Source organism: Peromyscus maniculatus, chromosome 6 (assembly GCF_049852395.1).
Source record: "Peromyscus maniculatus bairdii isolate BWxNUB_F1_BW_parent chromosome 6, HU_Pman_BW_mat_3.1, whole genome shotgun sequence".
Taxonomy (NCBI): Eukaryota; Metazoa; Chordata; class Mammalia; order Rodentia; family Cricetidae; genus Peromyscus; species Peromyscus maniculatus.
The window spans coordinates 52,036,275-52,048,650 of record NC_134857.1 but is presented as its reverse complement, the minus strand read 5'-3'; positions in this window follow the sequence as shown (position 1 = coordinate 52,048,650).

Sequence of the window (12,376 nt, the reverse complement as noted above, 5' to 3'; positions counted from 1 at the left end):
TTGTTATTCTTGCTGTTGTTATTTTGTTTTGACTTTTCTTTCTTTTTACAATGATACTGCTTCAACTAGAGCTATATTTTGTTTATAAATTAAATGGAGAGATTCAGATTGGCTGTCTAATGCAGTACAAAACTGTATTAGAGCCTGAAGATGTGGCCCCAGACAACAATTTGCCTACAAAGCATGAGGCTTCCAGTTAGATCCTTAACCACTGCAAAAAAAGAATAGGAAAAACTAAACACAAACTTTTTCTTCTGTTAAAGTCCTGTCAAGGCTTGATATAACTAACTGCAATTAAATCACATATTTGATCCATCCAATAGATAAGTCCTCAGTGGTCATGTTGAATGATGATTGTCTACCTCTGTGCAAACTATAAAATAACCTTACTGAGTGACTGGAATCACATTAGATAGAAATTGGTAGATGCCATCAGCAGCAGCACATTACAATGTGCTCTGTAATTCGTAATTCGTTTATTGGCAATATATTGTTGGGGGACAATCTTTTTGTACAATGTGAAGATATATCTCTGCCAAGCCACCTCCTGATTGGTTTAACCAATAGCTAGGCATGAGAGGATAAATGGGACTTCTGGACAGAGATAGGAATTCTGGGAAGGAATCAGAGAGGCGGGCATTCACTGGCGAGGACCATATAGTATGGAGAAGAGGTAATGAGCCATGTGGTAGAATGTAGATTAATATAAATGGGTTGGTTTATCTTTTAATACCTAGTTGGGAAGAAGCCTAACCTAAGGCCAAGCTTTCAAACTTAATAAAAAGTTTCTGTGTCATTATTTGGGAACTGGCAGTCCAAAGAAAGAACTGTTACCGTGTGTGCGTGCGCGCGCGCGCGCGTGTGTGTGTGTGTGTGTGTGTGTGTGTGTGTGTGTGTGTAATATTTCTCATAGCAAAAAATTCAATCTCTTATAAACAAGTGATAGTAGAGAAGTGTTGTGAGATCTCTGCTTTTTAAAAACTTACAGCTCAGTTCTTAAGCTTTTGGAAACAGATTGTGGAAGAATTTAGAGGTTTCTGGATACAGAATACCAGATTGCTGTTAACAAAATTTACTGGGTGATTTTGGTGGGAGCTCAGAAGACCAAAATGCCAATTGACAATAGATAGTGCATGATGTATAGATGAGGTTAGAGATCAATACAAGAAATATACTGAGAAGGGCTATGGAAGCCATCCATGTGTCTTACATTCTGGCAAAGAATTTGTATACATTTTTCTATGTCCCAAGGCTTGAACTTGTCAAGAAAATCAGGCAGAGACAATGTGAAGGGAAAAAGGCCTTCAGGTCTTATGGTTATTTCTGGGTCATTTTTCCAGGTTTACAGTATGAATTAGAAGCAAAATCAGAGTTAAAAAATGTTTCAGTTTGATCAGAAAATCCAAAATAAAACTCAGATGATTGAATGGCTTCTGAAGAGAAGACAAGGAGAGATAAAAACACTAGAGTCATTTTGAAAAGCTCATATGGAAACCTGCTATTGTAGAAACTCCCTAAAATACATATATACACACAAACGAAGAGTTTAAATGGAATCATCTTATAATGTAGCAGCAATGCCCCTACCAGACTGCATAGGATAACAGAAAGCCTAGTGTCAGGAAGGAGTTACTTCCTTTGGTGCTATTGACAAGCTACTTCCCATATGCAAACAAATATAATAGGCTATTACCAATCTTTTGGCTACCTTCTCCCCAAAAGTTGGAAGTAAGTCCACATTGCTGAAGATACCACATAGTTGAGTCATAGACCATGGAGATATCAAGCTGCTACTCAACTGGATGCTTCATCTCTACTACCTAGACTTCATGGTATTAGAAGGCACTGTACAGAAGAAAAGTAGTCACCAACCAGATGCAGCTGAGAACCTTGTGAGCTACAATAATAAAAAACCTGGTAAGGCATGTCCACTTGTGTGTTCCTAGCATAAACAATCACTTTCTGATTCGATTTAGGACTTTTTTAAATGTTGAAACATACCTAGCACTATTACTGGAGAACATGTGGATAGACAGGTCATAGGCCCCAGGGGAGAACAAACTACTATATTACTGCTAAATTGACACAGTATTAAATTGATTCTTATTGACTTATTATTAGACCAATAGATTAGTGCATCTGTCAGCTCTCATCAGGTTAGCTTCATTAGGCTGAAGCTGAGGAATAACAATGGTACAATGTCAAGCTTAAAGCTAATTTTTAGTTACAAATCTGTGTAATATTCCTCTACATTTTGTCAATGTGTCAATATGTGTCACTATGATTGGTTTAATAAAAAAGCTGACTGGCCAATAGTTGAACAGGATAAAGTTAGGGGGAGGGGAGAGCCAAATTGTGAATGATGGGAAGAAGGGTGGGGTCAAAGGATGGTTGAGCAGATACAGAGAGAAGCAAGATGGGAATACCATACTAAGAAAAGGTACCAAGCCACATGGCAAAGCATGGTTAGGAAATATGGGTTAATTTGAAATGTAAGAGTTAGCTAGATACAAGCCTGAGCTATTGGCAAGTATTTACACTTAATATCGAGTCTCTGTTGTTTGGGAATGGGAAGACAGGGAAGAAAAGTCTGCCTAAGCTAATCAATCATCAGAAATGAAACATTATCAAACTATTATATAAACCAAAGAAAATCCAGTAACACACCAGCAGTGGTTAAGAGTTCTTACTGCTCTTGCAAATGTGCTTAGCTCCCTTTGCAGCCTACATGTCAGGTAGCTCACAAGAACCTGCAACTCCAAGTCTAGTGAATCCTACAAGTCTGGCCTCTGGGGATACCTGCACTTAAGTGCACATACCTACAGACAGTCACATAGACACACACATGATTAAAACAAAATATAAATCTTAACTGAAAGAAAAGAAAAACAATAAAAAATGTAAGACAAGAAATGTGAAGTAATGACTTTACCGCAGGTCAGTACTGGTATCCTGCATTCAGGATATCACTGGCTTTCTTTGCAGTTAAGCTTTCATTGAATTATGTATGATTTGTAAGAGCACAGAATGGCCACACATTTTACTGACACTTAATAAATTCAGCATTCTTACAAAGTGTTTGAGTTTCTAAGGTTCATGTCTAGATACAGTGTTAAGACCTCTTAGTTGATTGAAAAGTTTAATGAGGATCAAAATGGACTTTTATAGGTTATAATGTCACAAAAATATTAAAAGGAAGTTGTCAGATCCCTGTACACCCCCCAAAACTACACATAAATCTTTGAAGCTGTCATATCACGTAATTCCTATATAGTGAAAATTTAGCAGTCATTTACATCACCCTTATCAAAGAGATGGAGAAGATTTTGATTTGAAATACCTTAATCAATATCATGGAAAGAGTCCCTGATCTGGATAGAAACAGTTTTGCAGTGACATTTTCAAGTACCTGAATTAGCATTAGAGAGCCAGAGGAAGTGATGTGGGATAAGAGGAGCTTTCAAAACACTAGCAGCCTAATCCCACAAGCTCAGGAGGAAGTCAGCTTTTTGTAGGAGGGAGTGGGCCAGTTGATCCACAGCCAAGATTTTCTCACTAACTTACTTCATATTTCCTACATTAAATCATTGTGGAAAATTAAAATTGACTGCCTGATTATAACTACATCTAAATTATTAATGACATGATAATTGAAATTTTCTTTTATTGTACATGACTGTAGAACATTCTAATATACTAACATCAATTTTACCAGTTCTGATAAAAAGCAAGTCTATTTAAGTAAACATGATACAGCTGCCATTAGTACAGGTAACTTCTAATGACATCTAGCAATAGTTTTAATCCACTGGAAGATTGTTTATTTGTAAACCATATTCACCATAGAAAATAAAACTTAAAAACTATACTAAAATTTCCCAAAATTACTTAAAGACTTTAAGTGGTCTACATTTATGATAGAATAATAAAGATGTATATTTATATCAATTTTGTCAGGTTTTAGTTAGCATAGACAATGAATTTCATTCTGATACCTGCAGATTTTTATTAAAGCATCTTGTTCTTATTCACTTGCTTCTCCTCATTCAACGGCTGTGGAATCCTCTACCTGGTACTCTAGAAGCCTTCTGTGGCTATGCAGCCATTTGATTATCTTTGGCTTCCGTTATTATAGAGGTGTCATAAGAGCTTATTTTCTAATATCTTCTGTTTGTTTCCTTGGTGTGCTTTATGTATCTATTGGATTGGTTGTGCTTTCCAGTTTCCTTTTTCCACTTTTTTGAGTGATTGCTTTATCTTATGCAGTTCTTTGTTTGGAACTTTGGCTTAGGCTTTCTGAGTACCACTTCGAGTCAGGGGTGGAAAGCAGGCCACAGTGAGAAAAAGCTGATCTGACAAGCCTGCTAACAAAGTCCAGGAAAATGCACGTTCGTATTTCACTGGACTCTCAGGAAGGCTTGGAAATAGAGGAGTGAGATTAGTTAGGTTAAATGGGTTTTAATCTAATGGGGCTGGAGAGGGCTCAGCACCCAAGAGTGTTTACTGCTCTAGCAGAGGACCCAGTTACAGTTCCCAGCATCAATATGGTGTCTCACAACCATCAGGTACTCCAGTTCTGGGAGTCTGACACTCTTTTCTGGTCTCAGTCTGCTTTTGCATTTATGTGGTAATATTAACACATGCAGTCACACACACACACACACACACACACACACACACACACACACACATTTATAATTAATTAATTAATACTGAAATATTTGATTCTAAGAGAATTAGTAATTATGACCTAAAAAGAAAATGAAAGACAGTAAGTGGGCATGACTATGTTAGCATCATGAGAAGTAGTATGCCATGTAATAGATCCTGAATACTGATAAAAAAAAAGACTATGCCAGCATGGTAAAGCTAAAACAAAACAAAAATTCAAATACAAACTTAAAAATGAAGAAAAATTAAAATATAAAATCAATGAGAGAGTACTCCTCATTGGCCATGATGACAAAGCATTCCCTCTACCCATGTTGTATTTTGCAGATAACTCTACAAGAAGACATGCAATTCAAAATAAAATAGTTTCCTTCACAAGGATCAGCTCTCTGTGCAAGTTTTTGCAGTCATTAGTATGGGGTGCCATTTTTAGCACTCTGCCTTCCCCCCCACCCTTCAACGTTGTTTTATTTGGGATGATGGATGATCATGTTTTCAAATGGTGTTTCAATGTCTGATAGTCTAAGTGGGGATACAGGAGTGCCTCTAGCTTGTATCTACCTTGGGGTTTGGATGCTCTCTTCTCTCCAGGTATCAAGCTGTATTTTTCCAGCAGTTTTGCTTAGTTCTCATCTGAATATTTGTATCAGGTACAGCTCATTCCTCCTATTCATTTGTTTGTTGGAATCATCTCTTGTCCAATCATGGGAGGATAGAGGTCCCAGTTATAGAGATGTAGCAGAGCCAAATGGTTTGATTACCCCGGCAGAGTGATATAGCAAGGGCTTCCCTCTTTCATTCTGTACTGGGAGGACATGAGTCACAGTCAGGTAGTCTGCATCACAAGCAGAAGTGCAATATCATCTAGAAGCAACCATTGCCTGCACATAGCCCATGCAGTAACGACATCTGAAATGGTTAAGTGGTTGAAATGAAAAAGAAATGAAATAATTGATATGTGAATATTTTCTGATCCTAGAATTTCAATGTTCATTATAATTTGTATAATTGAATAACACCATGCCAGATTATTCTGTGTTTCCTGTGCCTTCAGCTGACTTTGTGTCTCAGTATTGAGTTGAGTATCTATGGCGAAGACCACTGTCACAAAACCTAAAACATTTACTACCTAGTCCTTTGTGTGAAAATTTTGCTAAGAACTGTTATAGGTAGATGGAAAATTGATCTAAATAGAAGAGAAATACAACTACACAACATAATTTTATACAATTCTCCCCACTTTCTTCCTCCCCATTCCCAGTTCCCCTTGTGTCTGATTCAATTTTTTTCATAACCTTGATGACTCACTAATTACATCAGAGAACCATTTAAGCTTCCAGAACGGAGCTTCCCAGCCTTGTGCTGGGAAGGATCTAGGGCTGATCCACTTTCTCACATATAATTCCTGTGGGATCAATTCCATCCTTTTTGATAATGCTTCTGCTTGCTTCATCTTCAACAACCCACTGGAATTCTCAGCGGCTCCAATTCACCAGCAGCCCACCCTCTCTTCTCCATTCCTTATGCAAATTTGTACATTTCTCAGGAGTCTGTATTTTACTCTTAGGCAAAATGAAAAAGTGACACCTCTGTTCTGGTATTTACTGTAAAAATCACTTTATCATTATAAACTCACAAATTAAACATCATGTATCCAGTTTTACATAGCCACTCAAACCAACATTTGCCAGTCCTAAACATCTCAGTGGACTTCTCTACAGTTAGAATAAACCTTTCTAAAGCCCTGGAGCTCCATTGTTCTTAGCTATCACTTTTCTCTCCCTCCCTTGCTCTGGCTCTCTCTCCCTTTGCTCTCACTCTCCCTGTCTCCTCTCTCCTTGTTCTCTTCTTCCTCCTCTGTCTTCCTGTCAGTTTCATTCCTCAAAATCCTTACAAGCTAAGTGTCTTTTTTTGGATGATTTCAATACTTTCGAAATGTGTATTCCTAATCTCCAAATTATTGCATGTTCTTTCAATAATTATTGTCCTCTTTTAAACTGTGGGTCTTTGGCCAACCCTAATAATGTTTCTTAATTTTAAATTGCTTTATTTACTGCATTTTCACTTCAGTATTTTAAAACTGAAGCACAATAATACAGAAACCAGCTCATATGTGAAATGTTGCTTAATATACAAAGTGTTCTAAGCCTATATTTTTAATTTAGAAGGATTTATTAGACTATGAAAGGGAAAGAGAGAGAGAGAGAGAAACAGGGGGAGGAGAGAATATCATATTTGAAAGCAATACCAGCAAACATCAACAAAGTTCTGGTCTGACATCTGTGTTCCAGCCCTAGTCTCCAGATCTCTGCTGAATGAAATGGTAAAATCAGTACTGCGGCCATCTGTACCAATTAACTGAATGCTAATGTTCTTGCTGCAGCTGATCGTCCTGCTCTCTGCAGCACAATAAAGTGCTTGAAAATTCTATTTGCCATTTTGCAAAAAGGGTTAGGAAATATTGATCAAGGCTATAACATATGAATCCATTCAATTCAAAGCAACTGAGAGAAATTAAAACAACAAATATTTTCAACTAAAAGATAAAGGGGTTGGTGGCCTACCAGTTAAGCATAACTGTAGACAGTTGTTACTTCATAAATTGGGCGACTGGGGAAATCTCTTTATCTGTGGCCATTCAATGGGCAGGGTCAAAATATTCATTGGCTACATTGATGTGTAATCATAGGTTTGTTACCCACAATTCTTCATGTTGTTTCCAAGGCCATATATTTCTATGTTTTATATAGACAAGAATACTATTTTTTTCTGATAGATTGAGAATCATTTATATTTCTGTGAAAAACACTTAACATAACCTGGGTATGCAGTGTTGAAAAAGGGTTATAGAAGCTGATAAAACAAACATTGGCATGAATGATGCTTCAACAGCCAGTAAAGCCATGCCTATAGAGATTAGACTGATCCTAGGGTCCAGGGAGAATACTGGTACCTTATGGTCCTTTAGAATGGTTCTTCAATTCCTCTGAAGTTATCTGGAGTCCCGTGGCCATTTCACTCAGTCTACTGTCTAGCAGATGCTTGCTAGTGTCTGCAATTTCATATTATTGTTTTTTCAATGAAAACTTTCTTTACCAAACTAAGTAGACTTTATCCATCAAAAATCTGTCATGCAGTAGGAGGGGAAAATGCAACTTTCAGAAGATGAAGAGAGCATTCCTTCCAACACATTGCTACATTGGAGAAAAATAATCTAAGTTAAGATTTAGCTTGCTTCTCCAATAAAACATTGAAGCAAAATCAGCAGGGAATTTGTATCTGCCAGATTGCAGTTATAGTGACAGATATAGATACTGCAATCTGGTTTCTTTCTAATTGTTCTGTCATTCAAAACATTTGTGGGAAGATTAATAAAGAAAAGGAAAACACATGATACTTAAGAATGAGAAAGGCAAAAATACAAAGTGAAAAACAACCTATCCCCCAGTCGCCCGTTTCCTACAGTATTGCCTTTGTGTCAGTGAATTTCAATATTGTGTTAAGTACAACTCTGTTGTACTATAATAATAGAGTCTTTCAAAATACCAGAGACTAGGACATGAGTTGGGCCTCCATATTTTATGATGTATTTCCCCAGGCAGCTTGGCTTACTGCACCTCATCTCACTCGGCTTTAGCTATGGAAGGAAATATTAAGAATTCCATCACTGCCTGAGAGGTGAAATATATCTCTGAAGGCTCCATAACGGCAGGAATGGAAATATTGTAAAGATTTCACATGGGAATCATAATACCATTCCATGCTTATTCTTCAGGTTGAAGAGCAAATGCTAAGGAGTCTGTTCAGAGAGTAAGCTTCAAAAAAATATTGTTATGGATGGTTTTAAATACAATCTAGAATATAGTATCCCTGACTTTGGATAATGTAGCCAGAAGCATGTGATATTCAAATATGAAAAAGACCAAATTTAATTTGGGGAATACACTCCTTGCTGTTTGGTATCCAATGATACCAATAATTTTCTCTTTAACAGCATGTGCATAAAGTTGTTTGAGGGAGTTATAGGAAGTGCAGGTCTTTGATTTCCTACATCAAGCCCTAAAGTTATTAAAACTGCTTTGTTTTTAAATTTCATTCAAAACTTCGAAGTTTCCAGATTAGAATAAATTGTCTTCTGTAATATATTTATGGCAGTGTGAAAACATCTTTGCATTTGACACTTACAAAGATAAGTGACCCAAAAAGTGACATACAAGCACAGAACATGTTTCAAATAAATGGATTATTAATCATTTTCAGAAATAAAAGTGATACCATTTTTATAAGCTTATGCTTGCAAATCTTTCATTTCTCTTAATGAAATACATCCACATGATTCCTTTTCAAAGCTTTTCTGTTTTATTTTCTAGAATGCTAATTCCCTTTTAATTGGTGATCTGATGGTATAGGTTGAACTGTGCCCTCAGAATTCTTATTTTGAAATCCCAACTCAAAGGATCAAAGAATGAGATCTTAACTAGAGATAAGATCTTTATGAGTCAAGTTAAAGTGATTTTACCAGAAATACATGAATGTAATTTGAATTTATTTAAAAAGGGGAAACTCAGAGGCCTATATACACACAGGGAGAGAGCATGTAAAGATGAAGCAGGCATCACAGTGATGTCTCTGCCCTGCCAAAATTTAGAAATGAAACTCAAAACAGATTCTCTCTTCTTATTGATCTTCATAAGGAAATATCCATACATGTAATTTTATGTTGGGTGTTTAGCCTTGAGATTTTATATATACATACATATATATGATACTTTATATAAAATAGTACTTTAAATGAAATTATATATGTATTTATATAGCTTATTTGCTTAAATTACTCAGTACATGGTGTTCTGTTATGTCAATTCTAAAAACAGTGCATTTGCTTGTATTTTGAGATGACTATTACCCAGAACAAAAAATTATCATTTAAAACATGCTATGATTATTGTCATTTTATCTGAGAAAATAGCATTTTATTTTAGAATAATTTTTCTTATCAAAGTGAAAATCCAAAATTTTTCTCAGGTTCACTGCAGGTATAGCAACAGAAGACAGTTTTCCAGTAAATTTCCAGAGCTTTAATGGAAAATAACATTTGTCAGCTTTCGGCTCCCAGAAGTTTATATCAAAATTTACTGGTAAGAGAGAGAGGCTATTTCAAAGACACTTAAATTGTCTGCTTAATGTGATTTTACAGGCATACAGAAATTTATTTTTATCTTTGAGAAATTCATAAAATATTTTTGTATCATATTCTTTCCCCTACCTGAACAGCCAATTTTCTCACACTTCCCTACTGACCAAACCTTGTGTTCCTTCCTTCCCTTAAAGCACAAACAAAAACACAGAGTTCTGTTGATGTTGACTGACTAATCCTGAGCATGGATGGCTCCTGACCTGGATTGTGGCTGGGCATTGAAGGTTAACAGATTTGGGCTCTTCCGGAAGTTATCAATTGTGAATTGCTTCTCAGTTAGTGATGGAACATTGTAACCATTTCCCTTCCCCTATCTGGGGATTTGTGAATTTCAACTTGTGTTATAAATTTGTTTCCAATTATAATAAGCTAGTTTATCAGAATATAACTTGAAATATCTTGTGAAACAGTAAATAAATAACCCCATAATATATGTTTTTGAAGTTATCAGATTGTTATATATTACATTTATAAAATATCTTGTAACTGTAAATATTTTAATGCTTCTCTCTCTCTCTCTCTCTCTCTCTCTCTCTCTCTCTCTCTCTCTCTCTCTCTCTCTCTCTGTGTGTGTGTGTGTGTGTGTGTGTGTGCAGTTGTTATTACTGGCATTTAATAGAAGAATATGGAGAAGAACAGGATGCTGAGATGAAGCCACACACACACACACATAGCCAAGAAGAATGGACAGCTGAATTAAAAAAAATCATCAACAATTTCTAGAATTTAAAATCCTGAATCATGATATGACACATTCAGGTGTTTCTGGTACATGGACTGCTCTCACCCAATGTGAGGTCGAACAATTGACCTTGTGTACATCCTACTTCACAAATGAGTCTGTCAGATATGCTAAGCCTATAGGCTGAAGATGATGCCCCAACACTATGGAGAAATCTCAGGTGACTGTCCAGGCAGCTGGCTGTTTCTGTCAACTCACATTTTTTTTTTTTTTTTGGAAGCTGCTTGCATGCACTTCCTGTTTTTATTTTTTATTAGGTAATATTATTTCCTTCTTGGGTCTCTGAGGGAGTTGGAGATTAGTTAGTTATAGTTGTGGATTAGTTAGTTATTGTTGAAGATTAGTTAGTTATAGTTGAAGATTAGTTAGGATAGAAAGTGAATTAGGTACATTTTGGACTTAGCAAAATAGGATAAATAATGGAATTATTTTCTCTGAATTTGTCAAATACAAATGAACTAGACATTGTTTAGGTATTTATTACTTGTATATATGGTATATGGTTATTGTACTTTTGTATATAGTTTTTCTTATGTTAGTTATAACCCTTTTCCTTTTTTTCTTTTTATTAAAATAGAAAGGGGGAAATATGGTGATATTTTAATTGTTCTGAAATGTGATTTTATTTGTATGTTAATAAATAAAGTTGCCTGGGTGTCAGAGCTAATAGCAAGCCATAGCAGAAACTGGGCGGTGGTGGTGCACACCTTTAATCCCAGCTCTTGGGAGGCAGAGCTAGGTAAGTCTCTGTGTGTTCAAGGATACAGTCAGCATGGAGACACACGCCTTTAATCTCAATACCAACCATAGAAGACTTGGAGGTCTGTACAGACAGGCAGTGATGAGGAGGTCATGTGGTTGGGTTTACAACCAATGAGAAGGCAGAATAGAAAGTCTATAAAAAAGACAAACAGACAGGAAGTAACTCTCTTGCTGAGGAAGATAGCAGCGGCAGTGAAGGGTAAGGTTTTTAGCTCTTAGCTATCGCTCTGACCTCTTGGGCTTTCATCTCTGCATTGGCTCTGTGTTTCTTATTTAATAAGATGGTTACATCTACATTTCTTGTCCTATTTAGGCCCCTGCAGATCAATTCAGGTTCTCGTAGCTGGCAACAAGCACATTTACCTGCTGAGCCATCTTGCTGGCCCTAGAAAAACACTTTATAAGTTTTTTTCTAAACTACATCTATATGTGACAGTATCTTAGGCAATGTTTTTGCCAACTAGTCAGCATCCCAAAAGGGTGGTTAACTGAAGGGAGCAACTGTTGATTACACAGGAAAAAATTTCAAACAGGTGAAGTAAAATGAAATATTATGTCCTGTTTTATGTCTGTTTATTTTAGTCTCTGTACTGTTGTTTGTGTGTGTGTGTGCCATATGAAAATAAACATCCTAGTACCTTAAATAAAACTCCAACCTAAAGTCATCTCCAACTCAACCTCTGATTAAATTTTAAAGTCTTCAAATTAAGTACGTTTGGAAATGTTTACATATTGTGCTCTGAGGTCTTGCAAGCTCAGCACAATATTAACACATAAGACCTTAATTTTTACATTGCCTTCTGTCTCTACTGCAAAATGCTCCAATAATTGTATTGAACTTATTAAAATATCCTTTTCAAAAACTACCCATCTTTGTGAGTAAATACACTCTCTATAACTGTGGTTGAGTTACTAGTAACTTCAATATCCAATTTAATACACAAAACTTCACTTAATTAAAATGTTTAAAAGAAATGATTGCCTAGTCTAACAATTGAAGAAAA